Source organism: Dipodomys merriami, unplaced genomic scaffold (genome assembly GCF_024711535.1).
Source record: "Dipodomys merriami isolate MVZ:Mamm:240054 unplaced genomic scaffold, mDipMer1.0.p SCAF_693, whole genome shotgun sequence".
Classification (NCBI taxonomy): Eukaryota; Metazoa; Chordata; class Mammalia; order Rodentia; family Heteromyidae; genus Dipodomys; species Dipodomys merriami.
Genome location: NW_027206283.1, coordinates 382501 through 386598, shown reverse-complemented (window position 1 = coordinate 386598; position 4098 = coordinate 382501). Strand labels below are relative to the sequence as shown.

The following is a 4098-nucleotide window of genomic DNA, read 5'->3' as shown; positions in this document are numbered from 1 at the left end:
CACGAGAAGATTTTCAAGGTAAAAGAAAAAAGAAAAAAAATATAGCTAAACATTTGTGATTACAGGTTCTTGGACTGGTTTTTTGGACACAAAGTTTTGCATTACAGTTTATCCTCATTAACATAGATGTTGAGTTTTCTTGGCAACCAAATGCAAAAGGGAAGTTTAATGGACTCACTTGGACAAGTAAACAGTATGATAGAAAATAATGTGAAATAAAATTTAGTGAAATATTTTGAACAATTACTTTGCCAGAACAAAGAAGGAAAGGTATAATTCAAAATCAATTGAGTTTATTAAAAGTATGAAAAAAGAGTAATGAAGACAGATGAGAGAAAACATAGAGAAATGTTTTCTTTCCAGTGGAGTAATGCGTTCTTGATCTTGTTTCTTCCATTCTATCTTCACAAGCTATTAAGTGTGCCTCATGACTGGAGTGTCCAGTATAAACAAAGAGCACTCGCAGATGAAAATATTTGCAGTAGGTGTAGGTCATTTATAACCTTTGACAACCTACTTAATCTGTTCTAAATTCTCCCATACCCCAAACTGCCCTCTTTGAACAGCTTTGTTTGCTTTTCCCAAGTCTGCCCTTCATTAACTGCTTAAAATTTTGATAGGTCATATTCATACTCTCTAGAGATTGATGTTTGGTTGTGATTTTTGTTTGTTTTGTGTTTTAACTGAATTACAAAAGGTTGTGCAAATATGTTACAATTAAATATGTCCATCTAATTGTCAAGTGCTCCAGGATCAGAGTCACTCCTTATATCATTCTCAACCAATCCCTTCTCCAAGATTTATTTCAGATTTACCACTTCATTTATTACATGTGTATATTGAGTATTCTAGATATACTTGCCCGTTGTTCCATTTTTCATTCATTCTATGTCTTTACTATTATTCCTCTCAGGTTTCAATTTCCTGATAGTCATTCTGTTAAACTTTCTGTTAATATTTTGAAAGGTTTGTATATATTCCATGCAGTTTCAATGCCGCATATACATGAACTGATGTAAGCTTATATTTCTATAATTCATTTGCAAGACTGGAGATGTGAAGCACCTAGACATGATTTTATTCTCAACCATTTGGAAGATTAATCTTTAGTCAACAAGATAGTTTAAAAATGGCTTAGAATTTATTCCTACCAGTTTTTATAAATGGCTTTGTAAAATGGTGTGATTATTTTATTTTACATGGGATAATATTTTCTACTACGTATAAGTTTTGAAAAAAGAAGAAAACTAAGATTTACTACTATAGAGGAATATGATAGAAATGGAAGACAGATTTTATGTTTGTCACATCTCTGATGAGTACCCATATTCAAGACTTAAAGTCGTATTTCTTACTATGTTAGACAAGGAAAACATAAAACAACACATGATAAGGCAACTATTAGTGACATTTTAAAATGTACCTTCTTATGTGATGAAGTTTACTTTATTAGCTAATATTTGGGTTTGAAATATGGGATGCTGTTCTGTCTAACACATTTCGGGAAAGCACCTACTGAACAACGCCAATGGTGTGGGGAGGTAACATTTCTACACCTTAATGAATTGTTGAACTTGTTTGGGATTAGTGCTGGGTAAATAAATCAATTCTACTGTAACTTGCCCCCTACATTGAAAAACTTGTAATGTCACTATCATCTACTTGTCAGTGTTATTTTGGCGAATGCGATTTTTAAAAGTTTATTTGAAAAGGAATATACTTCAGAAGATTAAATGTAGGTTATCATTGGTTTGAGAATAACAATATTTTTATACGACAGAACCAAGTTTTACTGAAGTAACAGGTTTTTGAAGCACTAAGGATCTTCTCAATTAAAGTTTTTCTAAATAATATTTGACCTCTAAGTCAAGATTTCCTAGCTTTGTTAGACCAATTATGGATCTACCATTCCAGGAAGTATTTTTTGGCCTACTTTTGCTGGGCTGAAATCTTTCATTAATCATTAGGAGAGGGGTATTAAAAATAATCTTGTGACGTTTGTGATTTTGTTCACTCAAATGGGCTTGTCATCTGTAATTTGAAAGTTTGAATTACAGTACATTCTCTCATATTTTATGGTCTCATCTTTCATTTTAAGTTGACTTACATTTCACAATAGCTTACTGCTAAATTCTCCAAGGAATTAAGGAACTGAAATATTATAGGAAATGAGAAATTGAGACGGGTCTTCAATTACTTTCTGTTGGCATGTTGCATGGGCCTAGGTGAGAAGTTTTGCTCTTGTTATCTGATGATGCAGATACCTTGGATCTGGTATCCTAGGACCCGTGGGTCCTGCAGAAGAATAATAGCTTTTAGACATCATATCAGCAAAATTTTGGTATAATCAGTAAGAATGCTTCAGAAATATGGAGAAAAACATTTTGGGACCAGCGAGTTAAAACAATAAACAGAGCAGCAGAGTAAAATCCTTTATAGATTAGAGGAAAACAATACTGTGTTTTTACCATGTGAATTCAGAAGACCAAGAACACTTAGACAGTATCAGAAGTTTATACCAAAGACATTGCATTGATACTTTTTATATTCTAATGTTCTAAACTTAATTATTTATATTCCAATCTATTTATGGGATGAATATCAATTTAGTTGTCAAATTATCATCTAAGTCTAGTAAGTTTCACTGTGTGAAATTTAAGATCAGCACACATAAATAAAAATATATAAGTATATATAATATAAGAAATTATTTTTCATTGTTCTGTTGTGGTTAGGGTATCAAAGGCAACTCCGTTTTAAAGTATTGTTCCATTATCTCTCCCTCAGTTTTTGGTAGAGTTAGATCTAAAGCTTTACCATTTTGAGATTTACAGCTTAGAGGCAATAGGAAACACTGTGATTAAAACATTACCAATTTAAGGCCTAATATCGAGGAGAAACATATGGACTTGTGCAGGAGCTATGGAAATATTTGTTGATAGAAAGTCAGTTGTGTATGTTCCTGCCTGGTTGGATTGTAGACAGGCTAGGACATTAGGTAATCATGCATATGAACAATATTTTTACCTTCTTGGCTTTAGCTACTTTTGAAGTGTTTGGTTTAATAAATATAATATTTTATTTATATAATATTTATATAATAAATATAATATTTTATAATATATTATATATTATAATATATTATAATATTATATATAATATATATAATATATTATATATAATATATGTAATAAATATGATATTTTATTTACATAATATTTATATAATAAATATAATAAATATAATATTTTCATAAAATACTTCGAATATCTGCCTTTAGCTACCAACTCATAGACAAGGTCTAAGTGTCCACTGTAGGCTTCCCCATGAAGAGGTATATACTCATCCTCACACCTATTTTTATAAAATACCTTCTATTCTGAACAATTCGTTCTCAACTCTTCGTCTCTCTATGATCCCTTGTAACTAAGATGAGTTTTGTTCCAGTAAGACAATCTATGCAGCCATGGTAAGATATTCTGGTTGGTCTCTTCCTACATGGAAGAAGGGTAAAGGGTCAGGTAGACATTTGTACCTTTGAGACCTCATTTGGGAAATTTTAAGCTGCAGATGTTTAGAAGTAACTTTTAAGAAGGCTTACTTTGAGTCCATTAGATCCACAAAGCTAACTCAGTTGATAAGTAAGTACTTGAAAAGCCATCACCTTTGGACTTAGCTATAAAGGCTTCAAAATATGATCAAATTTAAAATGAAAAAAACAAAATAGTCATTGACAGAAAAATGGCAAATGTGAGCAATCCACCAAACAATATAAGTTTTTTCCACTATACACAGAAATTTAGAGAAATATGTTCAATAACATTTTTAGGAACAATAAGGGTTCATTGTTACAAATAGGCAACCAAGGATATATGCCTGTATAAAGACTGCATCATTAACTACTTAAACTTAGAGGATACTACATGCTTCAGCAGCAGGACTACCCAAATGACAACAATACAGAGATTCACATGGCTCTTGCACAAGGATCATATAAAAATTTGTGAAGCATTCCTTATTTTTCATTTTTCAGATGCAAGAAATAAAAAACAGTTATTAAAAAGTTGATTACAAAAATTCAAGGGTAACAACATATAT

The 4098-nt window shown here is 31.2% G+C and overlaps 1 pseudogene; it reads left to right on the top strand.

The window, feature by feature from the left end:
- The first annotated feature begins 3923 nt into the window (after positions 1 to 3923).
- Positions 3924 to 4023, top strand: LOC138816383 (U6 spliceosomal RNA; annotated as a pseudogene).
- Positions 4024 to 4098: the final 75 nt, after the last annotated feature.